General features: G+C 39.3%; 1 long non-coding RNA gene across 1 annotated transcript in view; it reads right to left on the reverse strand.

Moving 5' to 3' along the window:
• Positions 1–1,743: 1,743 nt before the first annotated feature.
• Positions 1,744–27,708, reverse strand: part of LOC132407179 (uncharacterized) — a 31,328-nt gene continuing 5,363 nt past the window's right edge. Inside the window, exons 3-4 of the long non-coding RNA XR_009516393.1 lie at positions 12,856–13,041; positions 1,744–3,141 (exon numbers count right to left, since the gene is read on the reverse strand). This is a non-coding gene — a long non-coding RNA (uncharacterized LOC132407179). The remainder of the gene's footprint in view (positions 3,142–12,855; positions 13,042–27,708) is intronic.

Below are 27,708 nucleotides of genomic sequence, written 5' to 3' on the forward strand. Positions count from 1 at the left end.
TTTGAGTGACTGCTTGTCTGACATTGTTCAATTTCTTTGATGGTTGGTTAAAGATTTCACTTTATCTTCATTTGTCTCAAAGCTGACCTTCCTCCCAGTCCCTCTTGTATTGGTACTGTCATAACCACCGTGTTCTTCAGCTACTGGGCATCGTGCAGCCACAAGCTGTCTATAGCAATATGAGTTCAGCTTGTCAAAGACAGTGCACGGAAATTTGCTATGATTGAGATATTGGATTTCTGGAACTATTTAATTGTTGTTGGGTCTATCATTCAGTATACCATTGATTGTCAAGCTCATTCGTTACATTCTGGCGATAATAAGATTCATAGAACTGCATTGAAATGCACATAGTTAAGAGATATAGCAACCGTCTCCCGATATAAATTATGCTACTGTGTTAGAAGAGCTGGTCTCGCACCTCTGCGGTCATGGGATTAAATCATGCATTTCTTGACTTGCAAGCTTCCTAACAGTATGCATGACTAAGTTTTGTTTGTTTTTCAGCCAAGCTGTTGGATGGATACTTTCTCCAGGAGGAGAACAGAACAGTTCAGTATCACCACTCCAGTTCTTCACACTTCCTGTCAGCTGATGCACAGGGCCAGAGCCCAAAGCCTGGAGTTTTTTTTCCCTCAAATTATTGGTTGAGCACAATGAAATTGAAGGAAAATCTGCAGTACAAATATAAATAGCTGAAACATAATAACATAAGCTTCTTAAATTTTTAATGACTTATTGCACTTGGATTATGTTATTTATGTACGGAGAATTGAAAGCAAAATGCATATTTTTTTTAAATGATGGAATTTTGCAGGAACATAGAGCCATCAACAAACACTTCACATATGCAGGCTAATTTAATTTGGTTTGAGTAATAGTGTTGGTTGGATCACTTGAAACCGAACAATGCAATGAATGGCTTCAACTATAACACTCAACTTTCTAGACTCTACTTCTCTTTAATTCCTGTACAAGTACTATTCCTTGTTCCATTAGCTTAATTTCTGGCAAAATAACCCCAGACAAATAATAAGATGATGCCGTTTCTTTCTGTTGACTGCAATGAAGAGCAAATAGAATCAATTTATATTAACAAATACTTGGGTTAGGAATTCACTCTTTGTTCTGTGCACTTGACATGGGATATAGTTAACTCTTCCCCCACTCCACTATCTATTTCTTCACTCACTGCACTGTAAACATTTTAATATATTTTTATGACTTTGTTATTTTGAGAGAACTAGAATATAAAAGTAAGGATGTAATGCTTGGTCAGACCACGCTTGGAATATGTGAGCAAGTTTGGGCCCTTCTCTAAGAAAGGATGTCCAGGCAATGGAAAGGATCTAGGAAATGATCCAAGGAATGAAATGAGGATTATTTGATGGCTTTGTGTATGTACTCGCTGAAGTTTAGAAGAATGAAGAGGCATCTAATTGAAACCTATCAAATATTGAAAGATCTTGATAAGGTGGATGTGGAGACGATGTTTCCGGTAGTGGGTGAGTCTAGGACCAGGGTGTACAAGCACAGTATACCAGAACATCCCCTTTAGAACAGAGATGAAGAGAAATTTCTTTAGCCGCAGGGTGGTGAATTTGTAGAATTCGTTGCCACAGATGGCTGTAGAGTCCAAGTCATTGGGTATATTTAAAGTAGAGTTTGCTAGACTTTTAATTAAGAAAGGTGTCAAAGGTTATGGGGACAATGCAGAAGAATAGGGTTGTGGGAGATAATAAATCAGCTGTTCTGATATGGCAGAACAGAATCAATAAACCAAAAGCCCCAATTCTGCTTCTACGTATTTACATTGTAAATACATGCTGGTATTTATGTACCATTTATTCCACATTCATACTTCTAATGTTATTTTACATAATTTATTCTTTATATTGTTGAAGTTGTTGGTTTCTGTACATGTCACAGCAAATTCCTAGTAGATGTAACTGTGTATGGCGAATAAAGTTAACCTTTGATCCAACAGCGATCCAGGTTCGGATTCTGAAATATGGGTTCTCTTGAAGTCACCGAGACTGAATTTTAGAAATAGAGTTCAGCTCATAGACAATGTTTTATGTTTATAGTCATTGTTCTGCACATTGATATTTCCCAGAATACTGATCTGATTTGGGGCAACGGTTTAGTGAATGAATGGCATGGGTTTCCTACTGACGTTGGTGTCAGTCCGCTCCCACCCAGGGCTTCTGGGTAAGCATACTGAAATGGTAGTTAAAGTCCAACGATTCTGTGCTCTCCCTTTTGCTGATAACTGCCAGTAATTTAGAAAGAAACTGCAAATACCTGTCTGTTTAACTGACAAGAAGTCTGGGACTTCACTCCTTGACAGAGATTCAAAATCTGTTCGTTGATCATTTTTCTCTAAATTTGCAGCTTGCAAGCTGAAGAGCGTATTCGGGTCTTATATCATGTTAGAATGGGAATCGCAGGGATTCCGGAAAGAAAGGAGTGTTTTTTTTCTTTAAATATTTTCAGATGACCACAACCCTTTGTGTAGAAAATTTTGCCTTTTGGTTCTCATTTAATTAGTTCCCTTTCACTTAAAGCCTCTAGTTTCGCCCTGGGGAAAAGTACTCCAACTATCTCTGCCCCTCAAGTCAAGTTTATTGTCATGTACACAAATACAGTGAGGTAAATATGCAATGAAAAATTACTTCCAGCTGCATCATAGGCACGTAGGTATAGATAACGCACAGAGCATAAATTACACATAACTTATAGAATGCAGTGAAAATAAACAGTGCTTTCTTTACATTAATGTTTTTCACAATCATAGACAAGCCCATGGTGGTGTAAGAGGCAGTCCAAAAGTTCCATTGCTGAGATAAAGTTAGGGTGATCAGATCAGCCCAAGAACATGATGGCTGTAGGAAAGTAACTGTTCCTGAACTTGCTGGTGTGGGAATAGTTGGTGTTTTCCTGATGGAAGCATCTAGAAGAGGGTTTGACCCAGACGGTGTAGATCCTTGATGATAGATGTCACTGCCTTGAGGCAGTGTATCTTGTAGATGTTATCAATATTGGGGAAGACTGCCTATGATGTTCCAGGCTGTGCACATTACTCTCTGCAGCCTTTTGCATTCCTGTGTTGGAAATGCCTTACCAGTGAGGATACTTTCCCTACAATGCAAAAAAAGAGTTCATTTGTAGAAATTCGTTATAGTATTTTGTGATATGCCAAACCTCTCTTGTACCAGGTCCAGGACAGGTCATCGAGATATTAACACCCAGTAATTTGAAGCCAATTATTCTCTCTACCTGCCTTTCCAAGTGTAGATAAATCCTGTGCCATAAAACTTATAATTATTTCTCTACAATAACTAGCTTATCCCTAGCTTTAGATTTAAAAAATTATATTAACTGCCTTCCAGTCTTCTGTTATCCCACTCAAAGCTGATGAAGATGCAAAACATCTCCATTAAGTTCCACAATCTCTTCCTTTGCTTCCTATTGCATCCTTGGATAGATCCTATCAAACAAGAGAAAATCTGCAGATGCTGGAAATCCAAGAAAAAACATACAAAATGCTAGAGGAACTCAGCAGGCCAGGCAGCATCTATGGAAAAGACTACAGTTGACATTTTGGGCCTAGACGTCGGTTAGATTTTTGCATATAGTGAAATTAAAGACTATGGGGAAAAGGCAGGGAAGTGGAGCTGAGTTCTTGAACAGATCAGCCATGATCTTATTGAATGATAGATCCACCTTGGTGGACTAGATGGCCTAATTCTACTCCTATGTCTTATGGTCTTACTTCAGTCCTGCTTTCCTTCTCATAAACAAGTCCTTTTTTCGTTAGAGCACTGTGAAAGTTGCTACAAATCATAGGCTGCTGACATATGGGAAACCAACAAATATATTTTTCTTCATTCTTCTGCAGTCGTAGATAGATTCGTGCAAGAAAAGATAGAGAAGCTAGAGCAGATTTCTAGTCAATGGCATTTCAACGTAAACAGGACTTGTCTGTTCCCAGCCCAGTCAAAGTGGTGAGATGAGTGATTAGTGAAATGATGCAATGATTTTAGTATCTCCTTGGAATTATTTAGCCTGATCATACCCAACCAACTATTCTCTAACAACCTTGAGACGCATGGCCAAATCCATTTGGCAGTATCTGTTATCACACCCCATCTCTGGAATCCAACTGGAGTTCAGCAGTGGAGCCCAGTCCTGTTGAGAATCTAAAACATCAGTGGGTGAAATTACCACTCAGTTCTGGTACAGGAATGAAAACTTTGTTCCTTTCAACGGTATGCAGAATAAGGTAAGTAATTTGATTTTATTTTCAATTATTTTCCCTTTGTTTAATGTTATTAAACCAACATTTAATATTTTACATATTTTAATAAATTAGAGTTACATTTTCAAATTAGTTTCATTAATAATTTTAAATGTCTCCTGAATGTCAGTGGCATTTAAAGATTGTTGCAATTTGCTTCACAGCTTTGACAGAAGCCACAGCTTTGCCTTCTGTCAGAAGTGTTCTAGGGGTGGGGTCTCAGCAGTGCACCACCTGAGGCTTAGTTGCAATTGAGGCCTCATCCGGCTCATTAAATGCCTCCAGAATCCAGAGGCACAGCCAGATTCCACATACAGATCCTTGCCAGGATATGTGTGGGTGTGGGAAGAGAATGGACACTGATTCTGGGCAATGGCCAGGTTCAACAGCTCCAACCCAATGACATATTTTCAACCGACTTCCTCCGCAACACTTCAAGGGATTCTTTCTCATAGAGAGCCTGGCATTTTGAGGTTAAGCGGCACCCACTTACAGATACTCTCTGCTTATTTTAATGGGCTATTGTATTCAAGAAGAAAACATGGCATGTTGGCTTCAATTATCAATACTTTCAGTAACTGTGTATGTCAGCAAAGCCTTTAATAGAATGGGAGTGAAGCATCTAGCAACTAAATGCATTAATGCAAGTATTTCTTATGACTCATGGTTGCAATGGTGTCAGTGAAACAACACATTGCAGGTAAAACAGAGTGAGCATATAACTAATGGATGTTAATAGAAACAGTATGTGTAGGTCTGGCATTGTTTGTGTGATAATGTTTGGTCTAATGCATTCTTTATAGAATTCAATAGCTGCAAACTCCAATTCTACCCAGGCTGGTGAGTAAAATATTTTGAAAGCAAAAATTATTAGTAGAACAACAGGAAATACTTGTATGTTAGGCAACAACTGTTGAGAGTAAGCATTTCCTGTCAATGACGATGTTAGGTATGGCATGTTTTAACAGTGTAGTATCAGTCTCTAGCATTTTTGAATTCACGTTGTGTTATCAGAATCAGAATCAGGTTTAATATCACCAGCTTATGTCATAAAATTTGTTAACTTTACGGCAGCATGAAAAATACATGATAAGTAAATGCAGAGAAAAAAACCTGAATTATGTAAGTTTATATACTGTATGGCTATTAATTGGTAATATAAAATAAGTAGTGCAACAGGAACACAAATAAAAAGTGGTGTGGCAGCGTTTATGGATTCAATATCCATTTCGAAGTTGGATCGCAGAGGGGAAGAACATTTCCCTATCATTCTCCCCTGGCTTTGCAGCCCTCGTTAGTTTGCTTCAAGACAAGTCTTCATTATTTTCCAAACTTCATGCAGACCACTTGCATACTAACTGAGATATCTTTACTTTAGAGCAGATCTAAATAAAGCTTTTATCCTAATGCTGAACCACCATGGCCTGCTTTTTTGTTGGAAGCTTCAACCTTGGCTCAGGGCAAGCATTCTTGCTTTGAAATCAGAAAGCAAAGGGTTCAAGCCACATAGCAGATACACAAGTGTGTAATTCATGGCAATACCTCAGTGCTGTACTGAGAGTATGTTGAATTATTAAATGTTTCATCCTTTGGATGCTTCTTTCAAAGAAAATGAAACACTTATAGTATTCTGGCTTCTAGTAATTTATCATGCAACTACTAAAAGCAAATTATCTGTATTTATCTTATTGATGTTAGTGAGATAATAGTTCACAAATTCTTAAGAGACTAGGCTTCATTACTGCTTCATGGATCATAAAGTACGAGGGACACCCTAAAGTTAACAAAGTGAAGAAATGAAAGCCAATTTGTGGATTGCTCCTTTCTCTCAAAATTTATTCTGACCCCAGCAAAATGGCTCTGAGGAAATGACAGATCAAATGCTCTTTTGACTCGGGTGATGATTTTGCATATGGTCAGACATTCATAAGTAATGTACAAACCACATTTTTCAGTAAGTGTGGCCTTCTTCAAGCTTACCTGATTTCCTGTGCTTGTCCCGCAGTACAAAGCACACAAAGGAAAGTCACTTCTGGCATAAGATTTATTTAGTCACCAAAGGTACTTGGGAGATTAACATCGTAATAAATGTGCAAGAATACCCAACAATAATCTTTGGTGGAATTGTTTTGTTAACAGCAATACATGCAAGGGTTAATAACGTCTCATTACCTTCTATGATGGCACTTCTTGACCAATTGGACCAGCTAGAATGCGGTTGGCATTTTAGAGACAAGTAACTCTTGTCCTCTTAGCATTCCTTAGAATAATTCCATCCCCTGCCTAACATTCAATGATAATTAGAGAATTAATGGGCAAATGAACTAGCAGCAATGACAAACAAATAGAACTATAGTTTCAAGCAACAGTTTGTATCTCAAAGGAATTTTATTTTTGTAACTAATTAGGCCTTACTTTGAAACAGTATGTTTATTAAGCGTTTGCTCAAGAAAGTTGGTGCAAATTGTAATGCTCTCCATCCCTAAAAAAGAAAAGAACATTCACCATCTTTAACATCCATGCCATGGTTACCATATTGCAAAGCTGGTATCATACCCAAAGGACAGTATGTCTGGATTTTAGAAAAATCATACTGATATTGCTTGAGCAAAAAAAATTTGGTTAAACAGTTATCATGCATCCTACAGGAATATAAATTCCAATGCTAATGTAAGTATCAAAATATATGCTGGAATATTGCCAATTTTCTCCAATTAGTTTTACTTTTCCAGGATGATTTGATATGAAAAATCACAAATTATTTAACAAAATTGGAAGCAAGCTCAAGTTCTGAATTAAGAATTAAATTTCTTAAAATTTGAATATTTAAAGATGAATCCACATCGTTTGAGTTTTCAACAAAGTAGATAAATGTATAAAATATTAGCCTGAAGATAATTTGGATATAGTAAACTTAAAAAATGTTGGGTTAGAGTAAAAACATCTGTTTTTTTTTGTGAACTGGATGCAAAGTATAATTTTACTTATTACCTGTATATTGAGAGAATCAGGAAGCAATGTTTAAAGGAAAAGGTTATTCTGCTATAATCTACCAATAAATAATAACCTCATTAAATTTCAGTACTAATATGATTCTGTCACACATAAAGGAACTACAACAGATTGCAAGAGTTTAATGAATCACAGCAGCAGTGCACTGTCACCAGATTAATTTCAGAACGTGCTCAGCTCATCTACAAATTCCTCGGAGAATGAGTGTAAAATGTTCTGAATAAGTGTGTAATTATGACATCTGTTTCATTCTTAGTATCTTTTCGAAAAATACTGACAAAGGAATAACAAGTTTAAAGACGTGTTAACACTTTGATAGCAAATGTAATTGAAATTTAACTAAAGTGTAATGAAGATAGAATTGGGCTTATCTGCCATAATAAACCACAATTTGGGCAAGTTGTCATGTGTAGAACTGACCAACATTTGTTGCAGAATGTTGCATGATTATTTTTTATTACAAGAAAAATATTCAGTGATGCTAGTCTTTAAAAAAATACAGAAATTCATACATTTTGTCGAGAATTTAACAGCATTTTTGCATTTTTAAAATGTTTTCATGATATCCACTTTTCAAGATTTGTTATGTTTTAATTATATACATAAACATATATTTACTTTGTGACTGATTTTCAGTCTACAAATATAAAGACCTAAAATGACTTTGCTAAAATCCCCAGTTTTGAAGCCAATTTCATCATTGTGGAAACTTATAAAAGCACACCTCTTTTAAAATGTTCCAGAAATTAGTTGTCTTTATCTAAAGAAAACTTAAGGTTGGAAAATAAATGAAATATGATTCACTTCACAAGCATATACAGGAGGACAAATTATTAAGATAAGTCATTTAAAGATAGCTTTTTCTTCATCAGGTTTTTTAAGTTGTGATCTGAATTATTCTTGTTATGTTTCTCCAGGTGATTTTCACTTCATGTGATGTCACAATATTTCAAATGTTGACCGACAAATGTTATTCAGATTTAAAATAAAGATTTTTTTAAAAAATTTTGAGTCAGAAGCCTATTAGTTACATTCCTATCCTTGATTACTGTAATGATAAATGGATGGAATCAGTAAATTATCATTTACACACTCAAAAGAACAGCATCAGAGATGCAAATTGTCTTATTCACCAGGTACTATTTCTTTCTGCACGTTCTATGGCATCTTAAATGATGTATGTTAAATTAATTTTTCCTACTACTTAGGCTATTTAATTTGTTAGAATAATTTTAGAGCACATTAACTTGAGCCCACACTCATCAATGGGCTGTATAACTTGATGTGGTCAAGGAAAATTAAATTATGAGAAATTAGCCTCCTCTGCTTTTGGTATAAAATGCATGAACAGCTAAGAACCCAGCTGAAACCCTGATAGCCATTCCATTTCCATCCCCATTCCATAGATGTTGCATGATACTATGTATTGTCACTTTCTGCTTTATTTTCCATGCTAGTTTTCAATCATCTCCATTAATGTCATGTCTCTTAATGTCAAGGAGTTGAGAACTACCATACACCTTCTGAAAATTAAGACTAATTGTATTTACTGATTGTGCCACATTCAGTGACTTTCTTAAAATCGCTGGTGCCCTTCTCTCAAAGGTGTCTTTATAAAGCAGGAGCTGTTAAAAGTTAGTACAACAGGAAAGACCTGTTTTAAGTGGATATACTCCTTGTTTGTCTTTCAGTGCTGGATTGTGCCTTAAATGCAGAAAATTGTATGGGAGAAAAGGCAGCCCACCCTGGATTCAACTCCTCTTAAATACACATGCTGCTTTTGTAACCATTGTATTTGCAAAGGCAGGGGGAGGGTAACTGGTATGGAAATTGAAAAATCAGCAGTACTTCGTTTTTTCTTAGGACCAGATGGCACCAGAATCAACCTGAAGGAAAAATTCAGGCTAAAACACCCTCCATATTTTAATATATTTTTAAAACGTACCTCCTGGGACCTAAAATAAATACAATTACAAAATCGTCCTAACGAAGGAAGAATTAAAGTGCAATGATAAAATGGTTGATGGCAAGAACCTAGAAAAAATTTTATGAATGAAAAGAACTGAAACATTATTATTGTGCATTGTACTATTGACTACACTTGGCTCCTTGCAAAGCTTTGCTGAAAGTAGCTTTGTCAACTTATAATCCATTTTAGATGAGATATTCAATTTAAACAAACAACTTGGCAGAATGATTGTAGATTTTCTCTCCTGCTTAGAATTTTGTTTGCCATTTCCTTATACTACTTCAGCCTTGATTTTTTTTTCACCTTTTGTATTCTTGTTGGCATACAAGGAATTCAGAAATAGCTTGAGTCCAACCTTGTAGTGGAAATCTTAAAAATGGTCCTTCCACAAGACTACAATAATAAATTGGAAAATGCATTTGCTGAGCAATTTCATCCTTGGGTGTAGTTTCTGATTGGCAACTTGCCTATGAAGGGATTCAGTGTGACTAATAAATACTGTTGAGCTATTGAAAATGTCAGACCTTTGATCGTGTCAGGAACTGATTCAGTAAACAAAATGAATCAATGAATCAGTCAATCAATTTTTATTTATGCATGGCATCCTAGTTACATGAATGGTGTTAGAGATTGTCCTGCCTTGGGGACTTATTGTACTTAGGGAGGTATTTCTAATGGAACACAGGGAAGAGAAATTAGAAAATCACAGCCAATTCCATTCACTAAGTGTCCAGATTGCAAAGAAAAATGCATGTACAATCGACATGTTTGAAAATTCTGATTTGTCATTCTGTGGTAATCCTTTCGGGGTAATTAATGGGATAGAATATTGTATGCAACAATATTTCCATGCAGTTTGGGACTTCTAAATCTAAATTTCACAGCTGTGACTTATCAAAAGCAGTCTTGTCCAGATCTGTAGAGTTGGAGCTGAGTTCCCAATGTAGATTGCAAACAATCCCCACAGTAAACATTCAATATTGTATTAACCATCAATGTCCATTTATTTTCTCCTTGTTTCCAGAACTATATCAACTACACCTTGCTAATTGTCCCCAGTGTGAATTGAATGCCTCTGAGTTATAGCCGTCATATAAGTTTTGACATTAAACAATCATATTCTTCATGTTGTTAAATACAACTGAAGTGCTCAAATGGTTTTACACACTGCTGTTGATTCTGTGTTGGATAAGGGGTGAATGATATGGAGCAGGAAAACGTTTTCAGCTCAGTTACATGAATACAGCAGTGGACACTATGTTGTGCACAGCACTCCCATGTTGTAGAAAAATAGGAAGAGCCTCATTTAATGTTCTAATTATTGCAACAATGTAAAGTCATTAATTAAATAAACATGTTTTATTTAGCTCAAAGATTCAAAGGTTCATTTATTGTCAAAGTATACAACTCTGAAATTCCTCTTCTCCAGGTAGCCATGAGACCAAGAAAGAGCAAAAGAAACCAAGAGATGGCAGCACCATCCTCAACCCCCAAATCCCTCCTCCCCACACAAAACACAAACAGAAATGAAACAGGTACATCGACTCCCTAATCCCCCTCCCCTGCACACAAAAAATAAGAAAGATTGGATAAAGAACGTAGAATAAAAAGACTAAGCAAATGGAAAAACAGTTCAAATCCATATCCAAAATAAAGAAAGCTGGGTAACATTCTCTGGATATAGGGACAGGACTTTCCGTCTCCAGCAACAGAGCAACCCTACCGGCGATCAAAAGGCAGTCTCCTCTGTCCGGTAGCAGAGCGATCCCACGAGTGATCAAAAGGCAGTGTCCCCTCTCTGATAGCAGAGCGATCCCCCAGTGATCAAAAGGCAGTCTCCTCTGTCCGGTAGCAGAGCGATCCCCCAGTGATCAAAAGGCAGTGTCCCCTCTCTGATAGCAGAGCGATCCCCCAGTGATCAAAAGGCAGTCTCCTCTGTCCGGTAGCAGAGCAATCCCCCAGTGATCAAAAGGCAGTGTCCCCTCTCTGATAGCAGAGCGATCCCCCAGTGATCAAAAGGCAGTCTCCTCTGTCCGGTAGCAGAGCGATCCCCCAGTGATCAAAAGGCAGTGTCCCCTCTCTGATAGCAGAGCGATCCCCCAGTGATCAAAAGGCAGTCTCCCCTCTCCAGCAGCAGAGTGATCCCACCAGCGAACAAAAGGCAAATAAGTATTCGTTATATATGGTCTCCATTTGTTAGGTAAGCAAGACTGCATTTCTCAAATTATTTTGCTCCACCTTTCACTAAATGAGAATGACACACTGTCTAATCCCTGATTTATCTTGTTGTGTAAGACTTTGAAAGCTTAGTAGATGCTCCAAGTGTGAAACCTCTGCTTGGGCCTCTTTCAGATATCATGGTGCGATTCATGTAAAGTCACAGACTGTTATGGACCACTTTTGAATCTTTCAGCTCTATCTTGATGTCTCCTGTATGATTCAAACCTTAGTTCCAAATATTAGGTGTCGATTTTCAATATAGTTTTAGTAATATATTCTTCCTAACTATCCCACCCAGCTTTACAGAATGTGAAATCAATCCAAAGTAATTTATTTTCAAAGTAAATTTACTTAAATAATCCTTAAGTCATTACATGGGAAGAAGTGATCAATTCTTCTTTGCAAAACCAAAGGAGCAATGAACTTCGCTTGTGGCCAGTTATTTTCACACATTTAACTGCATTAGAAATGTTGCAACTCAAGCCAGCAGGTGGTGCCAGACGCAGGCTGTGGGATTGATCAATTGGGCACATTATGAAGGGGTTAAGGGGGCAAAAACAAATAGGAGTGTGAATATATTGGTCAGAAACAAGCTCATATTCAGTTAGACCTCATGATAGATTTCAATTAAGTGTTGCACCAACCATAAAACTTGCAGCCCATTGGGACTGTGTCTGTGCTCAAAGTCACTTCACTGTACTTTTTTCATGCATTTGAGAATATGGGGGATTACCTCAAAAAGTATGTTGCAATCCAAGTAAGAGTCTACAATTGATTTTTCCAGCTTTTTTTCTTGTACCACTTATATGTCACAACAGATACACACATTATGAAGACTTCTGTTTGATAGGGAAAGGTAACAGGTCGTAAGAATAAAAATACACATGACCTGGATCTCTTCAAATGAAATTAAGCAACGCTAAGTTTTAGGAAAATTCCAGAGGACTGGGGGGAACTGATATGGGTCTTTAGGAAGCAATCAGACTTTGGGAATTAATAAGCTGCCATTCAGATAAGTGTTCATTTGCTAGCTGCTGGACAGCACCATATAGGAAGTATAATGTGGATCATGTGGAGATTCAAACACTTCAACAACTCCAGTGTAACTTCAGGATAAAAGATCCTGCCTTACAAACTTGTCTCAGTTCTTTGAGTATTGTGTAGAGTTGAGAATATGACATAAATAATCGGAAATTCATAGTGGTAGAATACAGCAGCATCTTTGGGCCAGACAATCATACATGAGTGATCATGAAAGACACTAGTGGGTCATAGATGGGAGCTAATATAGATGGCATCTGTTGGTTACGAAGTGGCACTGATATATTACAAAATCAATGAAGAAGTTACTCACTCAACATCAAGGAAATCATTCACTTAAATGTTAAAATTTCATCAGAAAACTGCTCATGGTGGCTCCCTTCCAACGAGCTCACTGCAAAATTTTCTCTTCAACTTTCACCATGATCGGAATGCTATCCAAAGTTCGCACTTCTTTTTTTCCTAAAAATGAGCGGTTGAGGAGGTTTGACAAGAGCGTCTATGGAAGAAGAATGAGTGGATGTTAGTGGCTTGGGGGTGGAGAAGAGAATTTTTTGCAGTTATGTGACATGCTCCCTCCCATGAGAAATGGAAACAGGAGTGGGCTCACCATCCCTGAAGTCTGATCCACCACTCAACAAGATCAAACACCATTTTCTGGCCCTATCTCCACATGCCTTGATTACTTTTCTATCCAGAACCTTCTGTTTTGAACTCAGTTTATAACTAAACTTCCACAACCCTTCTGAGGTGAGAGTTCAAAATATTTACCATCATCTGAATGAAGAAATATTTCCTTACATTTTTTGTAGATGGCCTTATGCTGCCCTTATTTTGATCTGTGGTCCCTAACTTGGACTTCTTAGACAGGAGAAATGATCTCCCCATATCTATCCTATTAAATCCTATTAATAATTTCCATGAGGCCATCTCTCATCCTTCTAACTTTAAGAGAATAGAGCCCAAGCCTACTCAATCTCTTCTCATACAATAGATGCATCATTTTTGAAAGCAGTCTGAATAATATTTGCTGCAGTTCCTCAATTACAGGTAAATCCTTTCTTTAGGTAAGAAGACCAAAATTCTATGCAATAAAGTTCTATGACAGATGTGATTTCACTACAGTCCTGTGTAGTTATTGTTAAACAGCTTTACTCTTATTTTCAATTCCTCCAGCAATAAAGATCAACATACCATTTTGCCTTCCTAATGGCTTGTTATACCGGCATCTTAGTTTTCAGGAATAAGGACATCCAGGTCTCTTTCAACACAAACATTTTCTAGGTATTCACCATTAAGAGAAATATTTGCACTAGTGTTTTTCTATCAAAGTGGATAATCTCATTATTGTACTGTCCACCATATAGCTGTCTATTCATGAAGAATGCCTGAATCCCTTTTGCATCTTCATCACAACTCAGATTCCCTTGTGGTTTTGTCTCATCATAAAATAAAAGACAGAAGTATTCTTGTTGTACAATAAATGCCTGTCAGACACTAACTTTCTTCCAGTTTAACAGATGCAGAATTTTAATTAAACATTGTTTGTTTAAAATGTTGCCTCTGTACATTGTTTTAAAGCAAATAGAGGACATCTGAACACATTTTTATGTTAACAAAGGTTACTATATATAGAAAGTTTAAAAATAATACATTTCTTTACAATTTTAAATAGTATTATAATTTAGATTTCTTTGTTTCAAAAGTTTTCTAATTCCTACTTCAATATTTTTATAGTTTATTAATTTTATCAACTATGTAATATATGACAAATATTACATTTTTATGTCCTGGTTTCAAGTTTTTAATCTTAGAAGCATATATTTAATTTATAGCTGATTTGACTTTCATAAATGTTGGCCTGACAGAATATGAATTTTTGGGTTGTGTTTGTACTTATATGCCTCCACAGACCTGTAAGTGAATAGGAGAGAATGGCCCTTTTTTAATATTCAAACTATTTAATTGGTTTTACTCAAATGTACCAAAGCTCTTATAATATATTTAGCGGCAGGCCCAACAATGACTTTAAAATCTCCTTAGGCTCTTGGCCCTCTGTTTCTCTCTGTAACCCCTTCAGCCTTAATACCATCTGAGATACTTTCAATCCTCTAATTCTGGTCTATTGAGTGTGTTCAGTTTTAATCAGTCTACCAGTGCAAGGAGCCATGCTTTCAGCTGTCTGCAGTTCAAACTCTAGAACACACCCCCATTCATTTCTGTTTACCTCGTTTAAAACTCCTTTCTTATACAGATATATTAATTATCAAGTTTAATACTTCTCTCCATGGCTCATTTTCAAATTTGATTTCACAACATTCATGTGAAGTACATTATGATCTTTTATACATTCATATAACTAAACTGTTGTTGGTCCATTTGATCTTCTCACATGCTGAAAAGCATCAAGAGCAACTGAAAGCATATTCATCGAAATTTATTTTATTGCACCTTGCAATCTTGCATAAATTTGTGAGTTAAAAATTAGTGGAAATATTTGCTTTATGAAGAATTCTCTTTTGGCCTGGAAACTATTTCATCTTTGTTTATGAGGTTCCAGGGACTTCTGAAGGTGGTTTAAGGGATTGTTTAAAAGGTATCAAGCGCAAGATGGTCCTTCAGCTCAGTGTGCCTGTGTCAGTCAGTAAAGGGTAAATCCACCTTTCAGCCCCAGATCTACGGCCCTGTCGGTCATACATTTTCAAGCTTCCTTTAAATTCTTTTTAAATATGGTCAGGATTTCTGTCTCTCTGTCACCCCTTTCAGGCATATCCCCTAACCCAAGGGTTTCCAATCCGTTCTCTGTCATGCAACCTTACCCATTAACCAAGGGGTTCAAGAACCCCAGGTCAGGAAAACCTGCTCTAATCCTTCCCATTCCCCAGCCTGAATTCTATTTGCCACTGTCTAGCAACTATCAGACCATCCAAATCTTCCACAGTGTCAATTATTGCACCATCCCCAAACTTCTTTATCAAGCCTTCTACACCCATCAGGTTTAAGCAGAGCAGCTATTGTGGGAGCAGCCATCGTGTGAGTAGGACGGTGTTAGAATGAGGTGTTGAGAGGCTAAGTAGAGGAGGTTGAGGGTTCTCATTCTTTGTCTATTAGTGCCTAGCTAGGGTAGTGAGAATGGATCCCAGGTAGTGGTGTGTCCTTCATTCAAAATGTAGGAGATCTGGGAGACCCAGAAATGGAGAACTGTGAGAAGTGCACATTGGTGTTAGGGAATTGGAGCTGGAGCTGGAGCTGAATGATCTTCGGCTCATTCAGGAGAATGAGGAGGTGATAGATAAAAGCTACAGGGAGGTAGTCACACCTAAGTTGCAGGAGGCAGTTAGTTCGATGTCTGTCAGGAGAGGATAAGGGAATAGGCAGTTAGTGCAGAATAACCCTGTGGCCATTCCCCTCAATGACAAGTATACCACTTTGGGGAGATAAAGCAGTGACCTACCAGGGGAAGGCCACAGCAACCAGGTCTCTAACACTGAATCTGGCTCTGGGGCTCAGAAGGGAAGGGGAAGGAGAAATGGGGTGAAAAGGAGAGTGAAGGGCATGACAAGGCACAAAAGACGTCATAGTAATCCACTGCAACCTACAGTGTGTGATCCTTGTTTGTACAACTGGACCCGTTCTTCCGAGGTCAAGAGAATGGAAATGCCCCAGTGCAATGAATTTTTCATTTTAAAAACTCTCCTGCACTGGTTTTCTCTGATTGTCAATGGGAAATCACGACAGCTATGCAGATGGATGAAAGAAGTATGGAGAGTTATGCGAGAGGGAAGGGTTCAGTTGATATTAAAGATTCAGTATAACATAATGGAACAGGCCTGTACTGTGTCCTATGTTCTATGTTCCATGTTCTAGTCATTTATAGTTATTACAGAAAGCAAAACACCAAGATCTAAGGCCTGTGGGGCTCCAATAGCAGCAGCCTTCCAGATTGTGTTCCATTCACAGAAATAGGTGGAGTAATCATACACTGTTCACAACACAGTGACTCAACTGTTTAGCTAAATGGGAGGAGAAGGTGATATGGTAATTTTATTGGATGAATTTGTTTTGTTTTGCCAGTAGTAGTCCACTTATTGTCAGCTATACAAGGAAAATTAAATCAAATCCAGTCAGTTTGTGAACAATACAGATACAATGGCAGATGCTGAATTAATTGCAGACAATGTGATATAATCCTGGAAGTACATTTAACAAACTACTTCACAGTGCAAATTAATTGTGAAATGAGTTGAAAATCAACAAAAAAAAAACATGTTCTGACCTAATAACTTTGGAGACACAGAACGTACAACATACAACACAGCACTGTATGAGCCCTTCAGCCCATGATGCTGTGCCAACCTTGGAGACCTGCAGAGGTGAGTCATCCAGTTGGCATAACGCTGAAGAACAGATAAAAGTAAATAAACAAAATCCAGTCTGTATGCAAATACGATGCTGAGCAAAGCCCCATCATCAATAGATATTGTGTTCATTTATCCGTTATTTGCCCAATTGGCATGTGCAAATAAAATGATTTAGATCTCACTGGCATAATGTGCTCGTGTCTAGGAACAGAATGCTGTGAAAGAGCAATTTATGCAGTTAAATTCTGTTGGAGGTAACAGCCAGGCTATTCAATGTGGCCAATCTGTGGATGTTTACCAATTTTATATTGTCAAACATAGAGCAAGCTCGGGATTGCATGTGTCTTTATTAACGCAGAAGTTACTGTCAGGAACACTCTTTCTCTTCAGGATGTACTACGCACAGAATCACAGAATTTCAACAGTATGATATGAGGCCATGCAAACCATCAAGTCTGCACCAGCTCTGTGTGAGCAATCCGGTCATTACCAAGCCCCTGCCCTCAGAGTTTTCCAAATGCTTTCCTTACCATAAAACCATAAGATATAGGAGCAGAATTAGACTACTTGAACCATCGACTCTGCTCTTCCGTTCTATCATGGCTGACTCAATCCATTTCCGCGTAACCTTTGATGCCCTTACTAATCAAGAACCTAAGAAGCTTTGCCCCCAGCCAAAGAAATATCTCCCTATCTCTGTTCCAAAGGGATACAGAGGCAACTCCCTTTTGAACGCTACAACTGACCCTCAGAGCATTCCTGACTTTTCCCACTCACTGGATTTCCCAATGCCCTCTAGTGACGGAAACAATTTCTTGTTATTTTCTCTATCCATGGTTTAGCTTCTTGGGTCAACTATGTAACTAAGTTTGTTGCTGTTCATGCTACTGACTCACGACTCACTGCCCAATTCATTTCAAACCACATCAAGTTCACTGATAATTCTACAGTAGTTAGCCTCATCAGCAACAATGATAAGTCGGCAAACAGAGAGGAGGTAGACAGGTTGTCAAATGGTGCAAGAACAGCAACCTGAGTCTCAAAAAGGACAAGACAACAGAGATGATTGTGGACTTCAGGAAAGCACTGGTTGACCACACCCCATTGCACATTAATGGCTCTGCAGTGGAGAGAGTGAAGAGCACCAAGTTCCTTGGTGTTCACATAATGGATGATCTAACCTGGACCCACAATACTGCCTCATCTATACTTTCTGAGGAGACTGAGGTGTGCCAGGCTCCCTGCCCCCATTCCAATTACTTTCTACAGGAGCACCATTGAGAATGTCCTGTTTGGTTGCATCATTGTGTGGTACGAAAGCTACAAGGCATCAGACTACAGGACCCTACAGAGGACAGTAAAACTCTCCCTCTGACATTTACTGGGAGCACTGCAGATGAAGGGCCCAAAGCATTGTTGAGGATCCTTAGCAACCAACCCACAATCTCTTTGACCTATTACCTTTAGGAAGGAGGTAACGAAACATCAGGACTAGACTGACAGAATGGGTAACACTTTCTTCCCTCAGGCTGAGAGACCAATAAATACCCTTCCACTACTGAAGCTCATCACTGGGATAGCGAGCTGTTCACTGTACTGTTTATTTTTTACTGTCTACCTACAATGCGCATTACTACATACATTTTGAATTGTATTTTATTGTCATACTTATAGTACAATATCTTGGTTTATGTGCTGTGTGTGATATATATTGTGTGGGTGCACCGTGGTCCAAAGGTACTTTGTTTCATTTGGTTCTGCATATGCACAGTCAGATGACAATAAACTTCAACTTAAACTTGAAGTTTCCTGAGCCCTGGAGACACTTTAGTTCATTTCTACACACATCAAGTGTTTACTTCTTTCTGACAGAGCTGGGCTCAATATTGCAGTGCTTTATAGAGACTCAAATGATTTCCTCATTCTTGTACTCTCAAGGTTCTATTTATGAAGTGCAGAACCTCCAATAGTTTTTAACCATTTCCTCAACTGCCCTATCCCTTTCAATGAATTGTGCACATATGCCGCTCACGTAGCACTTTTAGAATTGTGTCCCCTATTAAGTGACTCTTTGAAATCTTCCTACCAACTTGTAACACTTAAAAAAAAAGTTTATGACTGTTCCACTCTGCGAGTTTGACTTCCCTATTTATTGGTTGGCACTTCCTTAGCACAAAAGGTATAGATGTGGCAGAAATTGGTGTGTCCTGGATGGATGCCTGGTACAATATGTAAACAGGCTGATTAGAGTAGAGTCCATACTGGATCTAATACTAGGCAGTGAACCTAGTCAAGTAACAGTTCTCTCAGTGGGTGAGCATTTCAGAGACAGTGACCACAACTTCCTGACCTTTACCATAGCTTTGGACAGGGAGAGGAGCGAACAGTATGGGAGAGGGCACCTGGGTGAGAGAGGGTATCTGGGTGAGGGCAAAGTATGATGCAATTAGGCAGGAACTTGGGAGAGTTGTTTCAGAAGCACTTGCATGGGGTTTTGCATAGGTCTGTACCTGAGGCAGGGAAAGGACGATATGGTGAAGGTACTGTGGTTGGCAAGAGATGTGGAACATTTAGCCAAGATAAAGGAAGAAGCATACTTCCTAAGGTTTAGGAAACAAGGATCAGGTAGGGTTCTATAGAGATACAAAGTAGCTTAAGAATTGACTTAGGAGGACTAGAAGCAGTCATGAAAAGGCCTTGGTAAGAAGTAATAAAGAAAACCCCCAAGACATTCTACATATATGTGAAAAACAGGAGGATGACTAAACTGAGGGTAGGACTAATCAGGAATGAAGGATTGATTATCCTGACTATCAGGACGTAGGAGAGGTCTTAATGAATACTTTACTTCAGTAATCACCAGTGAGAGGGACCTTGATGAAGGTGAACCAACCTATGGGAACATATCAATGTTAAGAAAGAGAATGTGCTGGAACATTTGGAAAACATTTGGATAGTTAAGTCCAGGGCCGGGTGTGATATACCCTAGTTTATTGGAGGGTGGCAAATATTCTTCTTTTGTTCAAGTAAGTTACTAGATATAATCCAGGGATTTACAGACCAGTGATTCTTAAATCAATGGTTGTCTAACTATTAGAGGGGATTTGTAGAAATAGGATTTATGGACATTTGGAGAAGCATAGTCTGATTAGGGATAGTCAGTATGGTTTTGAGAAAGTGGAAATTGTGCTGGGGAGCTTTCCACAGGGATCAGTCCTTATCTGATTCCCTTGTCCACTTGTTCCTCTCCATTGATCTCCCTCCTGGTACTTATCCTTGCAAGTGGAACAGGAGTCTCACTATTCCCTACACCTACAGCCTCACTACCATTCAGGGCCCCAAACAGTCCTCCTAGGTGAGGTGACACTTCACCTATAACTCTGTGGGGGTCATCTACAATATCCAGTACTCCTGGTTTTAGCCTCCTGTAGAATGGGCACTTTCCAAAGCACCTTTGCTTCACCCACCACAAAAAGTAGGATCTCCCAGTGGTCACCCTTTCAATTCTAATTCCCATTCCATTCGAACATGTCAGTCCATGGCCTCCTCTACTATGACGATGAGGACACACTCAGGTTGGAGGAGCAACACCTTGTATTCCATCTGGGTAGCCTCCAACCTGATGGCATGCACAAAAATTTCTCAAACTGCTGGTAATTGCCCCTTCTCCTCTCCGTTATCATTCCCCATTCATATTTCCCTCTTACACATTATCTCCTCACTTGATCATCATTTCCCTCTGGTGCTCCTCCCCCTTCCCTTTCTTTCATGGTCTTCTGTCCTCTCCTATCAGATTTCCCTTTCTCCAGCCTTTCATCTCGTGAAGTTACTTGTTATTGTCATTTCGACCAACACTGAACTACGTAAAAATAACACAGAAAAAAGACTACAGCAGACTACAGACTAACCCAGAACTGTATAAAGTGCACAAAACAGTGCAGGCATGAAAATAAATAATAAACAAGGCAATAGGCACAGTAGAGAGCAGTAAGTTGGTGTCAGTCCAGACTCTAGGTATTGAGGAGTCTGATAGATTGGGGGAAGAAACTGTTACATAGTCTGGTCGGGAGAGCTCAAATGCTTCAGTACCTTTTCCCAGATGGCAGGAGGGAGAAGAGTTTGTATGAGGGGTCTGTGGGGTCCTTCATAATGCTGTTTCCTTTGCTGATGCAGCGTGTAGTGTAAATGTCCATAATGGCAGGAGGAGAGACCCCGATGATCTTCTCAGCTGACCTCACTATCTGCTGCAGGGTCTTACGATCCGAGATGGTGCAATTTCCAAACCAGGCAGTGATGCGGCTGCTCAGGATGCTCTCAATACAACCCCTGTAGAATGTGATGAGGATGGGAGGTGGGAGATGGACTTTATTCAGCCTTCGCAGAAAGTAGAGACGCTGCTGGGCTTTCTTTGCTATGAAGATGCTGCTGAGGGACCAGGTGAAGTTCTCCGCCAGGTGAACACCAAGAAATTTGGTGCTCTTAATGATCTCTACTGAGGAGCTGTAGATGTTCAGCAGAGAGTGGTTGCTCCGTGCCCTCCTGAAGTCAACAACCATCTCTTTTGTTTTGTTCACAATCAGAGACAGGTTGTTGGCTCTGCATTGATCCGTTTGCTGCTGCACCTCCTCTCTGTATGCTGACTCGTCATTCTTGCTGATGAGACCCACCACGGTTGTGTCATCAGTGAACCTGATGATGTTGCAGCACAGTCGTGGGTCAGCAGAGTGAACAGCAGTGGACTGAGCACGCAGACCTGGGGGGGCCCCATGCTCAGTGTGATGGTGTTGGAGGTGCTGCTCCCGATCCGGACTGACTGAGGTCTCCCAGTCAGGAGGTCTAGGATCCAGTTGCAGAGGGAGGTGTTCAGGCCCAGTAGGCTCAGCTTTCCAGTCAGTTTCTGAGGGATGATTGTGTTGAATGCTGAACTGAAGTCTATGAACAGCATCCGAACGTACGTGTCTTTTTTGTCCAGGTGGGCCAGATGGGGGTAATGGCAATGGCGTCGTCTATTGAATGGCTGGGACGGTACGTGAACTGCAGGGGGTCCAGTGAGGGGGACAGCAGGGTTTTGATGTGCCTCATATTGAGCCTCTCAAAGGATTTCATGATGTGTGCAATGGGATAGTGGTCATTGAGGCAGGACGCTGAAGACTTCTTCAGCATGGGGATGATGGTGGTGGCCTTGAAGCACGTTGGAATGATGGTGCTGCTCAGGGAGATGTTGAAGATGTCAGTGAGAACACCTGCCAGCTGGTCTGCACATCCTCTAAGCACTCTACCAGCACTCTATCTCTTTCACCGATCAACTTCTCAGCTCGTCAGTTCACCTCTCCCCCTCTCCTGGCTTCACCTATCGCCTGCCACTTTTACTACTTCCTGTCCTCCTCCTACCTTCTTATTCTGACTTCTCCCCTTCCTACCCATAGATGCTGACTGGCCTGGTGAGTTCCTTCAGCACATTTTTGTCCCAATCTTTAATTTGGTCTCTGGATTTTTGTTTTAATTCAGAGATATTTTGCTACCTACTTTGCTCTCTGTGATAATTTACACTGTGATTAGTTGTTCAGCCTGTGATATGAAATATTATCATTCCTGCATACAAAATATCCACAGCAACTGTTATCTGACTGAAACCAAGGTCAGAAACCTAACTGACTAACAGTGTGAAATGCTGAAGGCAGCATCACTGGAGGGAAACAAATAGTCACTGTTTCATGGTAAAACCCTTCAGCAGGACTGGAAAGAAAAAGGGCAGAAACCAGAAAAAGGTGGTGGGGAGAGGTGGTGGGTGAGGAATACAAGCTGGCAGGTGAATCCAGCTGACAGAGATGGTGGGCAGGTGGCAGAAAGGCTGAAAGGGAATGATGTGAGAAGTGAGGAAGTGACAGCAGAAACGGTAAAGAGCCAAAAAGAGAATCTGACAGGAGAGGACAGTAGATAACGGAAAAAGAGGGAAGGACATGGGGAATCAGGTGGAGGTAATGATAAGGTCATAAGGGCAGGAGAAAGGAATAAAATAGCTGAGAAGCCCCCCAGAATGAAGGAAAAAATACAGCGGGGAATAGTGGGCAGTAGTTATTAGAAGTTAAAGAAATTGGTTACGCCCATCAGGTTGAAGAATCTGGACACCGTCACTTTATCAGTGAACAAAATCAAGGTTTATTTCTAAAAACAAAATGCTGGCAGAACTCAGCAGGCCAGACAGCATCTATGGGAGGAGGTAGTGACGACGTTTCAGGCCGAAACCCTTCATCAGCAGGGTTGATGAAACCTGATGAAGGGTTTTGGCCCGAAACGTCGTCACTACCTCCTCCCACAGATGCTGTCTGGCCTGCTGATTTCTGCCAGCATTTTGTTTTTATTTATTTTCAACATCTGCAGATCCACTCGTGTTGCTTAAGGTTTATTTCTATTTTACTTCAGAACAAGAGATTAGTCCATTCTAACAAATGCTAATCAAAACTTTGTTTTTACCAATAGCCTCTAAATGCAACGTGTGTACAGTGTATATGGCTCTAGGCATTTCTAACATCTTAAAGCTGGATTACCAAAGTTTTTCAGGCGGCATCCTATGGAATTCATTGCCACAGATGGCTGTGGAGGCCAAGTCATTGGATAAATTCAAAGCTAAGGTTGATAGGTTCTTGATTAGTAAAGGTGCCACAGGTTACTGGAAGAAGGCAGGAGAATGGAGTTGAGAGAGGTAAGAAATCAGTCATGATCGAATGGCGCAGAGACTTGATGGACTAAGTGGCCTAATGCTTCTTCAATGTCATGGGTATTATTTAAATAACTTTAACATGACTATGAAAAGAAATTTGCTTTACAGGTATTTATCCTTTCAATAGCTATAACCACATATTCTTAAGTAATTGATTACAAAGAAATAATACATGCTCTATAAATAGCCTTTTATTTTTATTGCCTTCAGAAGCCTCAACAAGATGAAACCAGTGACCTTATTTAAGTTGCTATATCCTTAAATAATCTGTGCTTTTATTTCTTACTCTGTTCCTTGCTTCACTCATATGAACCTGATCAAAAAGAGTTTTTCACGTTTATGCTATAATCTTGCAACTCCTTGTCTAATTAAGGGCATTAATTAAAGGAGTGAAATTATTGCTCATTAAGGTTTTGGGACATTCTGAGGAAAACTGTTTCCCTCAGCACAGAATCAGCATGCAGTTTAAAAGTCTTCCTCGGCTGCAAATTAGTTGTTAATTCAGGGCAAATATATCAGCAGTCTTGATCAGCTGTGTCTGTTTGCCTACCTTTTCTCCATTGAACACAGTCCTGCAGGGCATCAGTCAGAATGGACTGCTGAGGTCAGCATAAATTTTAATCCTCAACTGACAAATTAGCTCTCAACTAACAAAATTAACTAAAATATCTAACAAGCGAGAGGTTGCATTAATGTAAAAAGAGAATACATTAGTCAAACTAAATGAAGAATTTGCTTTTCCAATTTAGTGCTACTTTCTCAGCAAACCTTGAGTCATAAAATGCAGGGAATTAAAATAGGTGACCAAAGAAATAACTTTGGTTATTTACCTGTTAGTATTGGGATTTTGAAGTACGTTGTTAACTGCTTTCTTATTTGACTTTTTCTTGTAGCAAAGATGGAAAATTATCCTTTAGCCTTTTGAATGCTGGAAAATATTGTTTGATTCCCATGAATTATGAGCCACATTTTTCTGCAGGATTTTTCAGTGATTCAGGTAAAGGGTAGCATTGTTTAACAAAGAATACTTTATTTGAAGTCACTTGCAAAGCAAATTGAAACAAAAATGATATTCATATGCGAGCTCAATACCAGGCGATAGATGACCTTGAAGCATTCACTATATAGGGCCATAGTTCCATAATAGCTACATAATGAGATCCAATGGGGAAGTCTATTTCCTAGCCAATTATATCACAGATGCCAGAACATCTGTGTGAAAGAGGGTAAAACACACTTAGATTTCAAATATGTACATAGGAATAATATTCAATGCAAAGACAGATGCTTCAAAGAGTTTGGAGGACTGTACTCTAGAGAGCTCCATAAGTACTTGAGAAAGAAGCAGGAGTTTGAAATGACAGAACATTAAGAAATTTTATAGCGCTTATTTTCTCCCCTGGTTCATTCCTAATGCCTGTGGTTGTGAATCTCGCAATACTCTCCTCCAGTTAGTCCGTGGAATCGAGAGGAATTCCTTCTTCTTCACCTGGTTGAACTTGTTCTCACGTAGACTAACTTCAGCTTTGCCTCCACCGATGCCTCCTGCAATAAATCTGTTCCTTTTCTTTCGGCTTCAATGTCTCTATTGCACTGGTTGTGTTAGTCCCATTTTCCAAACTAGTATTTCCAGTATCTCCTGCTGGCGATTCTCTCAGCTGTGTGAACAAGGCACTCAGCTGGGTCAGTTGTTTTCTCACGTTTGTAATTTCATCTGTACTCTCTCCTGTCCTCCCAGGACCTTCATGGCTCTTAACCCCACACCCCAAATTGCAGCTGCCTTCACCGTCAGTCTCTGCAATCCTCCAGCATGATAGTATGACCTTCCCACCTTTCAAAGGCACCATTAACTCCCTGAAATCCTAGCTAGCTGCTCCATCGTTCCCCTTCACGCAGCATCTTCTCTACAAGTGCACAGGATACAACACCTGGCCTTTTAAGCTTCCTTCCCACAGTCGAAAATCTGAATTTTCTTCCAATTCACTGGTAATTTCAATTTAATGTGTTATAATTCCTACTTACATTGCTGTCACTTCTACACTGGGAAGACCTGGAAGCAGTTCAGTCTGCAGCTATGGCTCTGAGAATCCAAATTTTTGTCATTACAGTTATCTGAAAGTCTTCCCATTTTGATTTCTTTGTTCACGGACTGCTATGTACAGGGTATATCAGAATCAGATTTAATATCACCGGCATATGTCATGGAATTTGTTAACTTCATGGCAGCAGAACAATAAATACATGATAAATAAATATAGAGAGAAAACTGAATTATATTAAGTATATACAGTGTGTATGTCATATATATATATAATAGTTAAGTTAAGATAAATAGGGCAAAACAAAACAGAAATAAAAAGCAGTAAGGTAGTATTCAAGGGTTCAATATCCACTTATAAATCAGATGGCAGAGCAGACAAAGCTGTTACTGAATTGTTGAGTATGTGCCTTCAAGCTTCTGTACCTAATGTTGGAAATGCTCTGCCTGGATGGCACGCAGAACAAAAGCATTTTGCTGTTTCCTCGTGTTTCTAACAATAATAAAGCAAGAATCTATCTTATACAACTGTAACTGAGCAGAGGAACAAAAAAATGACAAAAAAATCAGATCAGAATCAGATGTATTATTATTGATATACTGTATGACACAAATGTGTTGTTTAGTGGCAGCAGTTCAGTACAAAACATAACTTTTCTTTAAATTACAAACATAAACGAATAATGCACATATGAAGTTGATGGACCATTTAGAAACCTGATGGCAGAAGGGAAGAAGTTGTCTCTGAATTGTTGAGTGTGGGTCTTCTGCAGCTCCTCCCGAATGGTACTAATGAGACAAGGGCACATGGCGAGAGTCCTTAGTCATCAATGACAGAAAAACTGACTCTACTTAGCAGATCATGAAGGCTGGTAGGTAGGAGATGGAGGGAGCAAAAGAACTGGAGATGGCCACATCAATAACTCTTTGCAGAGAATCACAAACAAGATAATCTGAAGATGCTGGAAATCCGAGCAACACACACAAAATGCTGGGGGAGCTCAGTGGCCAGGCAGCATCTATGGAAATTAGTACGGTCAATGTTTCGGGCTGAACCCCTTCATCAGGACTGGATAAAGATGAGGAGTAGATTTGAAAAGTGGGAGGAGGGGAGAGAGAAACGCTAGGCCATAGGATAGGATTGGAGGGTGGCTAATATAACCCCACTTTTTAAAAAAGGAGGGAGAGAGAAACTGGGGAATTATAGACTGGTTAGTCTGACATCGGTGGTGGGGAAAATGCTAGAGTCGGTTATCAAAGATGTGATAACAGCACATTTGGAAAGTGGTGAAATCATCGGACAAAGTCAGCATGGATTTGTGAAAGGAAAATCATGTCTGACAAATCTTATTGAATTTTTTGAAGATGTAACTAGTAGAGTGGATAGGGGAGAGCCAGTGGATGTGGTATATTTAGATTTTCAAAAGGCTTTTGACAAGGTCCCACACAGGAGATTAGTATGCAAACTTAAAGCACACGGTATTGGGGGTATGGTATTGATGTGGATAGAGAATTGGTTGGCAGACAGGAAGCAAAGAGTGGGAGTAAACGGGACCTTTTCAGAATGGCAGGCAGCAACTAGTGGGGTACCGCAAGACTCAGTGCTGGGACCCCAGATGTTTACAATATATATATTAATGATTTAGACGAGGGAATTAAATGCAGCATCTCCAAGTTTGCGGATGACATGAAGCTGGGTGGCGGTGTTAGCTGTAAGGAGGATGCTAAGAGGATGCAGGGTGAATTGGATAGGTTAGGTGAGGGGGCAAATTCATGGCAGATGCAAGTTAATGTGGATAAATGTGAGGTTATCCACTTTGGTTGCAAGAACAGGAAAACATATTATTATCTGAATGGTGGCTGATTAGGAAAAGGGGAGGTGCAATGAGACCTGGGTGTCATTGTACACCAGTCATTGAAGGTGGGCATGCAGGTACAGCAGGCGGTGAAAAAGGCAAATGGTATGTTGGCATTCATAGCAAAAGGATTTGAGTACAGGAGCAGGGAGGTTCTACTGCAGTTGTACAGGGCCTTGGTGAGACTGCA

Source organism: Hypanus sabinus, chromosome 17 (genome assembly GCF_030144855.1).
Source record: "Hypanus sabinus isolate sHypSab1 chromosome 17, sHypSab1.hap1, whole genome shotgun sequence".
NCBI classification, from domain to species: domain Eukaryota; kingdom Metazoa; phylum Chordata; class Chondrichthyes; order Myliobatiformes; family Dasyatidae; genus Hypanus; species Hypanus sabinus.